The sequence below is a fragment of the Schistocerca gregaria genome, chromosome 6 (assembly GCF_023897955.1).
Source record: "Schistocerca gregaria isolate iqSchGreg1 chromosome 6, iqSchGreg1.2, whole genome shotgun sequence".
Taxonomy (NCBI): Eukaryota; Metazoa; Arthropoda; class Insecta; order Orthoptera; family Acrididae; genus Schistocerca; species Schistocerca gregaria.
The window spans coordinates 217,343,565-217,361,035 of NC_064925.1; positions in this window are offsets into that span (position 1 = coordinate 217,343,565).

A 17,471-nucleotide genomic window follows, 5' to 3' on the forward strand; every position below is an offset into this window, starting at 1 on the left:
GGAGGGGAGGAGGGAGGGGGGGGAGGTTGTCAGTGGGAGAGAAGAAGGGAGGGGAAGGGGTTATGGGGGGTGTGGAAGCCCAGGAAGGTGGTGGTTGGAGAGGGAGAGAGGGGAGGAAGTGAGGAGGGATGGAGGATTAGAGAGGGAGCCCTGGGGAAAAAACAGGAGCAGGAAGGGAAGCATCAAAGCTGGTAGGAGAGGTAGATGGAGGGAAAGAGGGCATCATCACGGAGGGGGAATTGCCGGAAGCCACCTTGGGCAAGGTTATGGAGTGTGGTAAGATGTAGAGAGGGTGGGATGCAGGAGTACAGGTGCAGCAGCAGACAGGGATGGGAAAGGAGGGAAGAGAGAAGCAGGTGAGGGGGATCAAGTCTATGGGAGGTGTAAAGGATCCGTATCCATTCAAGGGAGAGGAGGAGGATCCGTGTGGGGGATGGGAGGCGGATGCGATAGACGACGTGGAGCGCATGTCGTTCCAGGATTTGAAGAGACTTGTTGAAGGTAGGAGGGGTGGAGATCCAGGCAGGATGGGCGTAACAGAGGATGGGACAGATGAGGGATTTATAAGTGTGGAAGACGGTGGAGGGCGAATGGCGACATGCTAATAATCAGTGTCCTTCGATATATACAATGTCATATAAGTAATTTACACAAGTTCATATGGATCACCAATCACTGCTCTTCTAGCGCTTCTCCTCTAGTGCGTGGTTTCTAGTGATGACCTGCTACTGCCGACCTATTACTGTCTGGCCGAGGCTGGCAGGAGCGGAGTTTGTATTCTGTTCAGATAGAGGCCGCTCCGGTTTGGTGCGGTCCGAGTCGACGTATGTCATCTCACAGCCTTCTCTGCTCTTGCGGTCTTCATCTTCGCGCCGGTGCTGGTCGTTACGCCGGAACAAAAATGTCTTATATGTTCTCTCTTTTTTTTAAGCTATGACTGGTATATAACTTTCGTGTAGCTTGTAACTCAGTAACACGTGGTCATGTACTATGTACCTTCGACTGTTGGTGATGTATACTTATAATAATATTTGTAATTGGGACAACCATTGCATAAGATAATTTGGCATAAACTATGGTGATTTATACATCTTACCGTTGTTTCTTTCAGCCAAACCTTTAACTTTACTCCTTCTACCTCACATTATTCCCCAAGGTCGTAATTACACAGGTTTGCACAAATCAACGTTGTGCTTGCCGAGAACTGCAAGGAAAATGTGTTTTATTTCGGTGCATGTCAGTTTGTCAGTGTACGAGCCCACATGATGCCAGACAGTTGCAGAGAATATCTCTTGGTGCACTGTCCAACTTAAAAGCTCTCAATTACAGGGCATAATAGTGGGTTAGTAAAATCATAATTAAATCGAATTTAATATTCCTTAATAAGTAATCACTGTGACTTTGAATAATGGCAGGTTTTTGTCACATTGGATTCTAACTTGCAATCATGCTTCAAGAATAAAACTTTTAACGTCACAGCGTCAATATACCACTACCTCTCTCTTTCCTAAAGATTAACAACACTGTTGTTATATTTTCGGCAAATTGGACTTATGTTGTGAGGTGGCAAACCTGTAATGTAATGTTGCCTTATTGGGGAAAGCACAGTCAAGCAAAAAAATGCTATAAATGGAATCTATCAATATCGTGCAGTGTGGGATGAACTGAAATTGACGGCAGCAGCTGCACCGTGGTCGCTCACTGGAGTGTGGTCGAAAATTAGAAACGACTGAGAAACACGTTTGCGGTCTCGCGTAGGTTGTCCGGAACACAGCCTAGGGGGATAGTGTTTCGCGATTTTCATACTCATTCGCTAAGTGCAATGTTTTAGCCCTACAGAAAAAGTTGAACAGTATCATTCTGCAGGAAATTTAATGTAGTTAAATTTGGTACTGGGATACGTTTTTGCTAGAGACCATAATTATTCAAGAACAACGTACAAAAGTGACGTTCAAACGCGTTATTCTTGAACATATCAAGAACTTTGGCCTACATCAAAAACATAACACAGTAAAAAAAGTTGCCTACAAAAGGTACTGTTAATTTTTTTTCTGTAAGACTAATAGTTTGTGCATAGCCAGCGAGGGAATATGAATCTGTCATGCGTCCTTTTTGAAGGCATTGTGGGTTGCGTAAAATCATAGGTAGGTGCTGCTGAATTATTCTGTATGTTCCACAATTATAGTCCTCGTGAGAAATAAAACATTTTAATACCTCTTGTCGATTGCCAAGCAGCCTGTTAATTATTTGTAGTGAAACTCATTCCAGCCAAGTTGAGTGCTGCCAACTGTCTACGTCCGTGTGATATCTTCTGTTTAAGTCCGCATGTAGATCGGGTGTAAACGATAACTGCTTATTACGTACCACAGTGATGTAGGAGAGGTCGAAACAAACGTATTCATATGGGACACCTACGGTCCGTCCAGTTAGGACAAGATTATACTGAAAACAAAAGACTGTTGCAAATGTCCTGCAAAAACGACGTTTACAATTCCACCTAATCTTACTCTTCACATACACAGTAGTTTTGTAGCAAGGAAGCCATACAGACAAAACGATTTAGTTGCTAATTTTATGCTTCAGGAACAAGAAGAGCACATCCCACCAAAATCTAGTTGCGCCCGCATGCTCTAAAGGAGGAAGCACTGGTTCAAATGGCTCTGAGCACTATGGGAGTTAACTTTTGAAGTCATCAGTCCCCTAGAACTTAGAACTATTTAAACCTAACTAACTTAAGGACATCACACACATCCATACCCGAGGCAGGATTCGAACCTGCGACCGTAGCGGTCGCGCGATGCCAGACTGTAGCGCCTAGAACCGCTCGGCCACTTCGGTCGGCGAGGAAGCATTGTTTCTGGATCCAGGATTGATGTGATGTCGACGTTCTGGCGAACGATGGTTGCTGTTTTGGTGTTTCAGTTTTGCTGCTTGATATTACTGTATAAAATTGCTGTCCACTGTAGGTGTTACCTATGCATTTCATTAGAGTTCCGCTTACGTTTCTTGAATTTCAAGTACATTTACAAATCATGTTTATTCAGGACAGCTCCTCGTGCAGCGTGTTTCGTCAGTTTGCTGTAGAACTTCCATATTCCTTTGCGGTCCATTCGAATCTACGAGCACACGCCATTGGTAGTGTCCATTTATAAGCAGTCCATCCGTCGTTATCAATGGCCTCCAAAAATTTTCTCCTTCACTCTCTTCAAAACCAAGGGAAATTTTTGTTCATTTTATTTCTATATCTGCATTTACGTCACACTTCGCAATCCACCTAAGGGTGTGTGGCGGAGGCTACTTCGGGTGCCACTAACTAATCCCCCTACCCTGTTCCCTTTGTTTATGGCGCTTGGCCTCTGTATTACTCTAATTTCTTAATTGTTCTCGTCGTGATCATTTCAAGAGATGTAAGTGGGAGAGGTCGGACTCATCCCGCACAATCTTCTCTCGAAATTTCAATAATAAACGTCTCCGTGGTGCACAAGACCTCTCTCGTAACGTCTGTCACTGAAGTTTATTTAGCATATCTGCAACGCTCTCGCGCCGACTAAACAATCCCATAACAGAACGCGTCGCATTTTCTCCATCTCGTCTGTCAGTCCTACATGGTAGGAATCCCGGATATATGAACAGTACTCGTTATCAATGGCCTCCAAAATTTTTCTCCTTCTCTCCCTTCAAAACCAAGGGAAATATTTGTTCATTTTATTTCTATTTCTGCATTTACATCCTCAAAATTTTTCCTATGACTCTCAGTCTGGTACCACCTTTTCCTGCTATTTGTTTTATGTGATCACTACACTTAAGATTTCTCTGCGTATATACTGCTTGATATTTTACAGTAGGTACTGTTACCAGGAATTTGTCGTTAATAGTGTGGATGTATTTGTCATTGCGGTGTTCGTACGATGACTGAAAGGAGGAACCGTTTATCGGTCTTCCGTTGTGAAACAGTTCCGGAAGACCGAATTCAGTATCTCGGCCTTCTCCATGTTATCACCCGTTTCGGTAGTGGTATGGTCACTGAGTGAATGAAAGGGTATTTCAGGCCGCTTACTGGTTTTTCACGTGAGACCAAAAGTTTCTAGGGTTTTCGCTGAGATCTGTTGAATGCCTCTCTCATTGTTATCCTTAGCTCATTTTCGCCTCGTTCAGATTTCGTTTTCAGCTAGCTTTTGACATCCCTTCGAAACTTTTTTTGTTTACGTATCATTTTTCTAACAAGGCTATTAAATTTCGGTGGATGTTTCCCAACTCTTAATACCTTTCTCGATCTCGTCAGCAGGTTATGGTAATTTGTGATCTTGTCCAACACTGATACAGATGTTTCCTATTGCCAAATGGGACTACCATGTCTAAACCATTATTTTACAAATTATAACATTCATTTATCACATTTTGTGGACGCATAATAAATGCATTAAGGGATTTCCTTTGCAATACTTATATAACCACGCGGTCCTGCCATCTAATGTTGATACTAGGTGGCTTTTTCCAAAACTGTTTTACAGAGGAAGATCGCACTGTAGTACCTATTTAAAACAGTTGCGCAAACGAGGAAGTGGATGATATCGAAATAAATGACCACGGGAAGAAAAGCAACTGAAATCGCTCAACAAAGGGAACTTCACTTGGTCTGACGGGATACGAATACGATTCTACATAGACACAGAGTAGTAGCAGTGTAACGTAGGTCTTTGCACGAGCGAAATGTCCCTGTTGATTGGAAAAAATCCCAGGTCATTCTCGTTTCCAACATGGGTCATCGACCAGGCACACGAGACTATAGGCATATTCTCTGACGTCAGTCTATTCTAGACTTTAGGAACATGTTTTGTGCTCACGTATTATGACATTTGTGGAGGCCGAAATCTCCTCTGTAGGAATCAACATGCGTTCTGTGAACAACGATATTGCGAAACCCAGCTCGCTGCCGTTGTGGCCGATCGGTTCTAGGCGCTTCAGTCCGGAACCACGATGCTGCTATGGACGCAAGTTCAAATCCTGCCTCGGGCATGGATGTGTGTGATGTCCTTATGTTTAAGTAGTTCTAAGTCTAGGGGACTGATGGCCCATAGTGCCTAGAACCATTTGAATTATTTTGAAACCCAGATGGGTTTGTCGCTCACGGGACCCAGAGAGCAGAAGAAACAGGTGCCCATGGAGTTTTTTTTTCTTTTTTTACCTCCAGAAGGTATTCGGTATAGTTTCGCATTGTTACCTAATAAACAGTGTACGAGTGTACGGAATATCAAACTGTGTGATTGTATTGAAACGAAGTCATCAGACGTAAAAGATGTGCCTCGGGGGAGAGTTCGAACCCATTATTTTTCACAATTCACACTTCCGGAAAAGAAATTGTACACCCTCAATGCACTCAAGATTTATTGTTCTAAGAGTGCGTATGGAGTGTATGAAAGGATTACCTTTACAAACACTGCCACAAGCGGTTCTGAGGTACCACATATCCACCACTTCTGTAGCCCCCACAGCCGGCAATGCAGGCGCTGACTGTGGCATCCAGTGCATATTGCAAATGGCGAATATTGTCCTAGTATACGTTATGGCACGTTTGCATATAATTCTGTAAGAATTATTAGTTGACTAGTCGCATGACTCACTTCTCGTCCTATCACATCCTACATATGCTCGGTTGGAGACAAATCCGAAGATCGTGCTGGCCATGGAAGTTGCTGAACGTCTTGCAGAGCACGTCGAGTTTCATGGACAGTGTGTGGGTGAGCATTATCCCGTTGGAACACCGCATTACGTTATTGTGTGTGAGCCGTGCTCACTCCCAACTATGCGTTTTCGTGAACTTGGCTGTCTATCTGTGTTTGGTTTCCCGCCCTTGTTGCGGTTACGCCGTGGTTCTTCTTCCTTCTACGTGTGGCGGCAGCGATATGTATCGATATTTGCACCGTGTACCATCTTTGGTTTGGTGCATATAGTTTCCGGCTAGGGGGTCTGCGGGCAGCCGGTCGGTTGCTGCGGACCAGGCAAGTTATCTCCACGCGGTGCAGTCGACTGGGTGCGTTGGCGGTCCCTGCGCAGTGTCGGAGCGTGTGTGGAGCTGTCCGATCGCTACGAGTTCCGTGGTTTACCGACCCAGGACGTTAAAGTTACGTAGTGGTTTCAACTACCGAAGCCCCGTACATCCATGCTGTGTGGTTCGTTTCGGTGGTTCGCTGTTGGGGAGGGCTTCCTATGAGCAACACAGAGTGTTTGTATTGCTGGAATTTAGCCGCCATGCGGTGGAATTAACTATATTGGTTGACTACAATTCAAGTGCACCAGCGTAATTTTCTGCCTTGTGGCCGTTAGTGTTCCTTTTACCTGCCCAGGCCACTAATGTAATTTCAGGCAGTGTCCTTTCATCACCTGTTGTCTCCTTCCAACACAGTGTGTAGTTTTTACAGCTTAATACTCACACATATTTGATTGTGCATAATCACGCCCCTAATATTGTGTGTTTGAATTCTCGTATACCGATTGGTGGCAAGAAAGTCGTTTCCCGGTCGGTCCGTGGCTGTCCCTTGGTTGGGTTCCGACGGATCAAGTGTAGTTGGGCTCACCTAAGTGAACGAGGGCAGACCGAATCCTTGGAGGCTTCAAAGTGCTGTTTTCGTTATTGGCTTTCTCACCGGTGCTTAATTGTCTGTTTATAGTCTATCATAGCAAATGATTTTTTAAAAAAATTCTGGCTTTTATAATTCCGGCTAGTGGATATTTGCTGAAAGGCTATTGCCGTTGTCCTCTTTTCTTTTAGTCCGGTTTCAGCCACTTAAAATTATAGGCTTATATATACTTTTTAATGTCGGAAAATTAAACGTGGGTCTACTGCCTTGGAACCTTATTCCTAAAATTACCTTTCCAGCTTAAACATTGCGGTCTTCTGCCTTCAACCGTTTGTATTTCATCTTGTGTATGTTTGTCTATCCACCATTGCCTTGAGGTTTTCAGCGTATCTGTAAAATACCGGGTGATCAAAAAGTCAGTAACCGAATAAAACACGGCATAATGTAGATAGACGAATACAAATTAACACACATGCTTGGAATGACATGGGGTTTTATTAGAACCAAAAAAAATACAAAAGTTCAAAAAATGGCCGACAGGTAGCGCTTCATCTGATCAGAACAGCAATAATTACCATAACAAAGTAAGACAAAGCAAAGATGATGTTCTTTACAGGAAATGCTCAATATGTCCACCATCATTCCTCAACAATAGCTATAGTCGAGGAAAAATGTTGTGAACAGCACTGTAAAGCACGTCAGGACTTATGGTGAGGCGTTGGAATCGGATGCTGTCTTTCAGCATCCCTAGAGATGTCGGTCCATTACGATACACTTGGGACTTTAGGTAACCCCAAAGCCAATAATCGCATGGACTGAGGTCTGGGGACCTGGGAGGCCAAGTATGACGAAAGTGGCGGCTGAGCACACGATCATCACCAAACGACGCGCGCAAGAGATCTTTCACGCGTCTAGCAATATGGAGTGGTTCTAATAAAACTCTATGTCATTCCAAGCATGTGTGTCAATTTTTACCTCTCTATCTACATTATTCCGTGGTTTATTAAGTTTTCAAAAGTCATACTGACTTTTTGATCATCCGGGATATGGTGCTGAGTGTTTCAGTCATTTGAAATTTACCTTGTTGATTTTTAAGATTTCTTGTTTGGAGGCCTTCAGCCGTGAAAGATTTGGAGTTTGAAATTCGCAGTCTTAAAGGGTCGGCTATGGGCCGCATTAGTTGTAAATGTGTAATTACATTCCAATTGTAAGGTGAAACTGACCCCTACTTTCCACAATCCTAATCACCTGTTCTGCACAGCGGGTTTAGCGGGCGTCTCAGTGCCTAACTACTGTCTGTAGGTATTGAGCGCTAGTTAGCGTCCTCTCCAAAGACACCAAAGGTGAACGAGAGTTGCAGCTTACCGCACTTCAGGTCATAATGACTGGGGTGGGGTCAGTGTGTGTTGGACGAATGCGCCCTACGACACAACGCTCACCATGTCTATCGTCGTACGTCCAAACGACAATCACTGGCATGCAGGCAGAATCTGCTTTCATCTCGGAAGACTCCGGCGCGCCATTCCATCTTCCAAATGATCCTCTGACGGCATCAATCGAGCCGTGCACGTTGATGCCGTGGCCTAAGGGGAAGACGAGCCACAGGTGTGTGTACCCTTAGTCCCACTGCTAATAACCAGACCTCAACTGTTCGTGTTCACACGTCTAGGTTTGCAAGTCCTCTTACCTGTGCGGTGGTGGCTGTACGACCGGTCGCTGCTGCCATTACGACGATCCTGGCGGGTGCCTGAGCTCCGTGGATCTCCAGAACATCGTCTATGGAGGTGAGACTGTTCACGTGACCATTGATACCGGTTTCGAACACAACTGACGTATCACGTTTAACGTGTGTGCTTATTATCCGAAAGGACCATCCCACCATTCTGAAGGCCACAATGTTACCCCTTTCAAAGTCGCTCAGTTGGCTGTAGAAAGCACAAGTACCTCTCCATGGCATAGTTGCTGTTTGCTTTACATGTTTGCACCACACTGAGCCTTCTGGATGTGAGCATTTCATATTAAAGGGTAGACACTAATGACGCTCTCATAGTTGTGTCACAGCGCTATTTCTTGTCGGACGACGCTGAAATCATTATCAGTACATTTTTATCCTCCAGGTGGCATATGCCGCCATCGGATCAAAATCGACGTCATCTTTCCAGTTCTACTATGTAAATGAGCAACTAGATAATGGCGCAAGTTCCATGAGGCTTTTGGCGGATGTTGCTGTTGCATACAGAGAAGTTATGACGGTAGAAAACTGTAGTGAAGTGTAGGGAGACCTCCAATGGATCGACGCTTGGTGTAGGGAGCGGCAATTGACCCCCAACAAATGTAATATACTGAGAAGACATAGACAGAAAGCATCCTTATTGAATTACTAGCTGGGATACCCTGCTTCAGTGAGGGAGCTGGTATGAGATTGTGTGTTAGTTGGAATAAAAGGGTACACTTTAAAGTATAAGAGGTAAAAAAATTGTCGATAAATGTCCCAACTGTATACATGTGTTGTATATAAGACTTGTTTGTAAACAACATTTTTCATTCTGTTCTCCGAGCATACATGTACATTCGAATTACCTACTCGAGAGAAGCTATGTATAGTTGACCGTCAGAGAAGCAGGAATCTTTGTGGTTAATGCCACTATATTTTAAAGTTTGTCCTTCTGCTTTATCAATTTAAAACTGTAAGTTAATTTGATTGGAAACTACTGTCCTTTAAATCGGAATCGCTGTTCAGTAGTGATCAGTGGCTTTTTGGGGATAAATAGTGTGTGTCCTTTGTACTTTCCAGTCCTAAGTTTAGCTTCAATATCTGTTTGAAGATCAACCTTGCCGCATTAGATAATTTTGGTGAGCTGAGATTTCTGAGTACTATGATCGGAGATCCAGTTTTAATTCTAAGGTAGTGTAATGGCATTCCCGGTACTTGTAAAGAGTTTAGAAATTCTGTAGCGGAGGGATTCTCTTTTGAAAATTAAAGTTGATGTCATCGACAGTATTATTTTTTGTTGCTAAAATTGCACTTTTAAACAGTCAGTCCGACTTCGTATAGTTGTGAACAATGTTTGGATAAATTCGGACAAAGAGTTCGTTTTCAGCAGAAGCTATGTTGCAGAAATCACAGTTGAGTTTAATGAGGTCAGTTGTCTGGTCAGCAGAGTATGTGCTTTCGCCTTTGTAAAAGTTGTTGAGCAAAATGTAGTGTTGTTTCGTCTTTTGGTAGTCCAACTCTCGTATTTTTTGTTAGTCACAGTATTTGAATATGTTGCCAGAGATGCGATATTTTAAAGCATGCATTGATCTCGTCTGTTGGTGTTGACTGGGGGATAACTGGACGTGATTGTCGAAAATCTCCTGGAAGTAAGAGTAGAGCTTCTCCCATCACTTCAGAGTTTCTTCTAAAGCCTTGTAATGTTCTGTCCATGACTTCAAGTGATTTTTTTACCTCTCATTGTCCAGTCGTCCCAGAAGATAATTTTACCTTGCTTTAGAAGCTCACCCCGTCCAGATGCTATTGAGATTTTACATACTGGGAATTGTTTTTCGGATTTATTTAAAGATAGTTGTAGGGCGGAATGGGCACTTCGTCCTCCATCCGTAAGCGTGGGTACAATGCTACTGCACAAGAGATATGTTGTTTAGCACGTCTTTCCACCAGCAATAGATTTATTAGAAACGTTTTCCCGGTGCTGCTTGTTGCGTCCAAGTAAATAATTCCACCAGTGTTGTTGTCGATCCGGTTCATAATAACGTTGTAAATTTCCTTTTGACTGAGGTGTGCTTTGATGTGACCAATGTATAGAAGTAGTTAGTTGATGTTGTAGCTCTTTTCCTTTCCGAAGTTTAGCACACTGATAGCAACTTTTCGTGGTGCTTCCATACAAAGTTGTACTAATGTCTGGTTGTTAATTGCTAAACATTTATCTTCTAGGCCAGAGAGTGTTTCATCAAAGATATTGTCACTGAATTCGATAGTCAGCTGAGGTTAGCCTATCGGCTGCTGAGAATTTTTCCGGGTTGTATGGCCGTGGTCCATGGAACTCTTCAATCCCTGACATCTTCGGAGGTGCTTCTGGTTGTGCTGAGCCTTGCCGACCCTTCCCGATGTCGGCAAGGCATCCTGGCCACTCTAGTCGAGCGATGTCGTTATACTAAAGTAAGTCATTCACAAGATGTGCACGATGAGGACGCGAACTGTCGTCCATGAAGATGAGTGCCTCGCCAATATGCTGCCGATATGGTTGTACTATCGGTCGGAGGATGGCATTCACGTATCGTACAGCCGTTACGGCGCCTTACATGACCACCAGCGGCGTACATCGGCCCCACATAATGCCACCCCAAAACAGCAGGTAACCTCCACGTTGCTGCACTCACTGGACAGTGTGTCTAAGGTGTTCAGCCTCACCGTGTTGACTCCAAACACGGGCCGACGATTGCTTGGTTGAAGGCATATGTGACATTCATTGGTGAAGAGAACGTGATGCCAATCGTGAGCGGTTCATTCGACATGTTGTTGGGCCCACCTGTACCGCTCTGCATGGTGTCATGTTTGCAAAGACGTACCTTGCCATGGACGTCGGGAGTGAAGTTGTGCATCATGCAGCCTATTGGTCGCTGTTTGAGTCGTAAACGACATGCTGTGGCTGCACGAAAAGCATTATTCAGCATGGTGATATTGCTGTCAGGGTTCCTCCGAGCCGTAAGCCGTAGGTAGCGGTCATCCACTGCAGTAGTAACCCTTGCGCGGCCTGAGCGAAGCATGTCATCGACAGTTCCTGTCTCTCTGTATCTCCTCCATGTCTCTACAACATCGCTTTGGTTTACTCTGAGACTCCTGGACACTTCCCTTGTTGAGAGCCTTTTCTGGCACAGAGTAACAATCCGGAAGCGATCCGACCGCAGTATTGACCGTCTAGGCATGGTAGAACGTCAGACAACACGAGCCGTGTGCCTCCTTCCTGGTGGAGTGACTGGAACTGAGCGGATGTCGGACCCCCTCCGTCTAATAGACACTGCTCATGCATGTTTGTTTACATCTTTGCGCAGGTTTAGTGACATCTCTGAACAGTCAAAGGGACTATGTCTGTGATATAATATCCACACTCAACAGCTATCTTCAGGAGTTCTGGAAACGGGTGTGATGCACTTCTTTTTTTGATGTGTGTTTAAATCAAATTAACTTTTTTTATTAACATGTGTATTAAATAGACTTTACTCATTTTTCACACGTTCTTTCCGATTTCTTTAACTACTTTCACTTCACTGTTTGTTGTTATTTACTAACTGCACTACTTTCTCGGTTCCTCCCTGTGTCACTGTGAGAAACTAACTTTCCAAACCACGATTCAGTCTTATGTAAAGCTTCCGTTCCGCTTCTATTTTTCCTTGCATATCTACCAGGAGTTGTTGGAATAAACAACGAGTGTGGAGAACTTGGTTGTATGTATCACTGTCTCTAATCATTAAACGGTAACATATAACTCCATGGAAGTGGCTTTTTTGTTTGTTTCTACACCTGTTTCGGGTTGGCTTTGATTCACATTAAAATGGTATCTCTCCTCTCCGTGCAGAGATATTGATGGATACTGGAGGGGCCGGCCGGTGTGGCCGGGCGGTTCTAGGCGCAACAGCCTGGAATCACGCGACCGCTACGGTCGCAGGTTCGAATCTTGCCTCGGGCACGGATGTGTGTGATGTCCTTAGCTTTAAGTAGTTCTACGCTCTAGGGGACTGATGACCTCAGATGTTAAGTCCCATAGTGCTCAGAGTCATATGAACCGTTTTTTGATACTGGAGGGCATCATATGAACGGTGTGTCTTTGCAATGCGTTGTAGTTCTTCTCTTGTCACGGCTTGTGTTTTCATTCTCCACAATTACGATGACGACTTCGTCCATCTGAGATGCATTAAATCGACGTCCGTATTCTCCACTTGGTCTATTGTCGACTCGAATTACAACTTTGTAGTCATCAGAAATCGTTCAGTCTAGTATCGTTTTGAATATGTGTATCAGTTCAATGTATTCGTTTAAGATCCTCTTTACATCTTGAACTACGCCTTTCAGTCCAATGATAAATGTGCATCGTTGATTAATTTATGTTTCTTCATTTCCGAAGAAATATATTTTCAGAATTTTATGGTCTTCGTTGGGTAGTGGTAGTAATGATCCCATGTTGTCATAGATTTGTACTTGAATGGAAACAACATAATCGGTTTCATCTCTGTGTTGATCGAAGTGAAACCGAAAAAAGTCATTTGGAAATAGACGTTGTACTGTTTTGTAGTTTGAAAGAAATGTTTTGATTCTGGTGTTTCCCCGGACATGCAATGTAAATTTTGCTGCGAGGGTGCTTCCTGTGGGGGTACCGGAAGTTTCCCATCATCCAACAGAAACCTGGTGTTCTCTAATGAATTTTTTTCTCGTTGCAGTATTGGCAGATGTTATCCATTTTTCCGTTTACGACGTGTTTGTGTCTGTGTTTGTTATTTTCTTTCGTCTGGTCGTAGTGAAATTCTTCATTTGTTAAAAAATGGTTCAAATGACTCTGAGCACTATGGGTCTTAACTTCTGAGGTCATCAGTCCCCTAGAAATTAAAACTACTTAAACCTAACTAATCTAAGGACAGCACACACACCCATGCCCGAGGCAGGATTCGAACCTTCGACCGTAGCAGTCGCGTGGTCCCAGACTGTAGCGTCTAGAACCGCTCGGCTACAAGGCCGGCTTCATTTGTTAGGTTGTACTGTTTACTTGTCCTCGTCCGCTCCTCTCGTGGGGTGATATTTTTATGGCTGGCTTGTGTTCGCAGTGTTTTATTATGTGTTGGAATTCTCGGTTCTTCAATTCGTTCATTTTGCTGTTCTTCGGTTTCTCTGCTTCTCACGGTGCTCATTTTTGTTCGGTGGAAGTTAGGTGTTTCGCTCTCTTTGTTTCGTTTTTCGCTGGCAAGATCTCCTTCTCTTTCACGTTTGGCCATTGTCCAAAAATATAAATCAAATTAACTGTTTTATTCACAAATACACTAAGTACATTTTTCACGCTTCGTTTTCGATTTATGTTCAGTCACTGTATCACTTTGACCGTTCACACTTCCCTGTTTGTTTTTATTCACACACTGCACTACTTTTTCGGTTCCCCCTTTCGGCACTGATAACAAAATTGACGGCACTGATAACAACGGTTCTTGCTTTATATACTTCTAGCAATAGGTAGCCCCACCAGTGTCGAATTCCAGAACATATCAAAAAGGTGTCGAAAGATTCGCAATGTTTGCAGAACATTCCAAAAGATTCGAGAGTGCTCTGGAAGTTCCACAAAGATGAGGGATGTTCCGGGATGTTCCCGAACATTCCGGATTCTTCTCGAGTGTTCCAGACTACCCTCGAACATTTCAGAAAATCCTGAATCATTGTGGAACTTTACGAAACATTCTGAAATGTTGTGGAATGCTTTAGAATATTTATTTATGCATTTATTTTACCTGGCAAGATTAGGGCCTTCAGGCCCTCTCTTACACCTAACCAGGCGTACTCAGATTGACGGAATTTCAGTTTCTGCAGAACATTAAGGACATATAACGTGTTATACAGTATTAATATTAAAGAGAAAAAATAGAGATTATAACAGTAGTACAATGATAATTATAACAATCAAAAAATAATTATAACAATCAAGAATAATAATAATAATAATAATAATAATAATAATAATAATGACTATGTATATGAAAATAAACATACTTTTCTTTTATGAATGTCAGTCCTATTGCTAGTTGGGAATTTTCTCGTTATGTTCTTGCAGCTTGGGAGTCATTCTCATCGAGCAGAGACATAAGACGATAGAATGGGGTGAAAGAGATATAGAAGAGGTAGATAGGTTAGAGGAAGAGAAATAGAATAGTAAAATTCGAAGCTATGATGGAGAGGAGAAAGAAAGAGATGAGAGGGGCACAACAATGGTGGCTATACCGTCCCTAATATGTAAGTTTTGAGTTCCCTATTGAATGTTGAGTGGTTCTGGATAAGACGCAGATCACAGGGGAGCGCGTTCCATAGTCGTATGGCTGTGATGGAGAATGACACGGAGAAAGATTTTGTGTTATGTAAAAGTACAGCCAAGATGCTAGACGTATCCGATCTTGTATTGCGATTGTGGAATGATGATAGGTGTTTAATGTGAGAAGATAAGTACTGGGGGCACCAGTGGCTAAGAAATCGATGAAGTAAGCACATCGTGTGGAGACCGCGTGTCTTAAGTAGGCGTATCCAACCTAACTGGGAGTATGAAGCACCGATATGATCATACAACCGTATATTGCACACGTATCTACCGCAAGCACTCATCACTAGCTCTAGGCATCTCGAATTTTCGCTATTTGTGCCGTGTTGAACTGCATCACAGTAGTAAAGATTAGGCAAGACTAGTGTTTGGACTAAGTTTTGTTTAACATGGGTTGGAATATATTTTTCTAAATTTTTGAATTGCATGAAGGGAGGAGAGCGATTTTCGGCAAGCTGAGATTGTTTGTTCTTCCCAGTTTAGGTGTTCATCCAAGATCATTCCAAGGTCTTTTACTGTTTTGTGGTACGGTAGTTGGGTACCATTGAGGAGTATCTGAGGGACTGTTTCGCGAAAGTACCGGCTGATTAACTTTGGATGAGATATAAGTATGACCTGGGATTTCTTGGGGTTTAGTTTCAGACCTAGGTTCTGTGGCCATCGAGAAACAGAGCAAAGATCTGCGTTCATACTCGCTACTGCGTCAACAATGTTCTTAGGGCTTGCACTTATGTACAGTTGGATGTCGTTGGCTTATAGATGGTAGTTGCTGGAGTGAATCACTGAAGAAATATCATTAATGTACAGTAAGAAGAGTAATGGACCAAGGACGGAGCTTTGGGGAACTCCAGAGCGCACGTTTTTCCATCATGATTTTTCCGACCCACAGATGACTTGGTGACTTTTGTTTTTGAGGTAGCTGTCGAACCAGTGTGTTGCTCTGTTTGAGACATTCAGCTGTTTCATTTTAGTTAGTAATATATCAAAGTCAAATCTGTCAAAAGCCTTGCTAAAGTCAAGCAGTGTTAGGATGGTAGCTTCACGTCTGTCCATAGCATGTTTAATGTCATCAGTTACTTTGATTAATGCAGTTGCTGTACTATGGTGCTTTCGAAAGCCTGACTGATATTTGTCATGGATGTTATGAGTTTTGAGGTAATCCGTCAGCTGTTCATGGACGGTGTATTCTAGGGCTTCAGATATTGCAGGTAGTATGCTGATCGGCCTGTAGTCACCTGGCGACCTTATGTTGTCAGTCTTGGATATAGATTGAATTAAACTTTGCTTCCACTCAGTAGGATATGTACTACTGACAAGAGACAGGGTGAAGATGTCTGTGATAACTGGTATAATAGTGTCTACGACGTTCTTAATCATGCCAATTCTCACTACATCACTGCCTCGGAAGAGATTCTCATAATTGCCTTGTGTACTGTACCGGTAGTGACGTGTTTTAGGAAAAACTTGTCTCTCGAGAGATTAATATCTTGGGGCTGGTAATTTGTTGCTGCGTGGCAGTTTACAGCTGTTGAGAAGAAAGCAGACGCTTGATAAACAGCGTCAGATCTGCGCTTCCCTATACCGAAACTGGGGAGCTTTTTCCACAGTGCAGCAGGTTTTAACATGACGCATTGTAAAATGTTCTGGAATATCCTGGAAAGTTCTACAATTTGTCGAAGGAGAAACTTCCCAACCCTTATATGTTCAAAAACACGGCCTTCAGGTAAAAACGGGAACTTTCTTCATGGATGGGGCACAGAGGACTACCACACAATATGACTCCACGATCGTACTGGGAATGGTTTCTGAGCGTTACACTTATTTTTATAATATATATTGACGATTTCGCAGTTGCAGAACACTTACTGAAAGCAGTACTTCCATAAAATACCTAGGAATATGGGTAGGAGCGATTTAAAATTGAACGACCACAAAAAAGAGCGAGTAAGACAATTGCCAGACTCGGATTCTTGGGAAGAATCCTCCGGAAATGTATTCCGTCAACAATGAAAGTACTGATGAAGGTTTCTCGGGTCTCCAACCGTGTGGTAGCGTTGATATCTTGCGACGTTCCGGGAAGTGTCATACTATAAGAGTGGTGCCCATGTGCACACTGCTTATGCACTGAAGCGTCAAAAAACTGCTATAGGCATGCGTATTCAAATACAGAGATACGTAAAATTGGCAGAATACGACGCTGCCTTAGGCAACGTGTATATAAGACAGACAGTGTCTGGCGCTGTTGTTACTTCGGTTATTGCTGCTATAATGCCATATTACCAAGATTTAAATAAGTCTGAACGTGGTATTAAAGTCGGCGCACGAGCGATGGGACACAGCATCTCCGAGGTAGAGGGAAGTGGGTATTTTCCTGTATGACCATTTCACGAGTTTATCGTGACTGTCAGAAATCCGGTAAAACATCAAATCTCCGACATCGCTGAGACTGGAAAAAGGTCCAGTAATAACAGGACCAACGAAACATCATCGACATAGGCTTTCGGAGAGGAAGGCCCATTCGTGTATCCTTGATGACTGCACGACGCCGGCCACGGTGGCCGAGTGGTTCTAGGCGCTACAGTCCGGAACTACGCGGCTGCTGCGGTCGCAGGTTCGAATCCTGCCTCGGGCATGAATGTGTGTGATGTCATTAGGTTGGTTAGGTTAAGTAGTTCTAAGTCTAGGGGACTGATGATGTCAGATGCTACGTCTCATGATGGTTAGAGCCATTTTAACCATTTGACTGCACGACACAAAGCTTTACGCTTTGCGTGTTCCTGTCAACACGTTGAATTGTCGATGGCTGCAAACATGTTGCCTGGTCGGA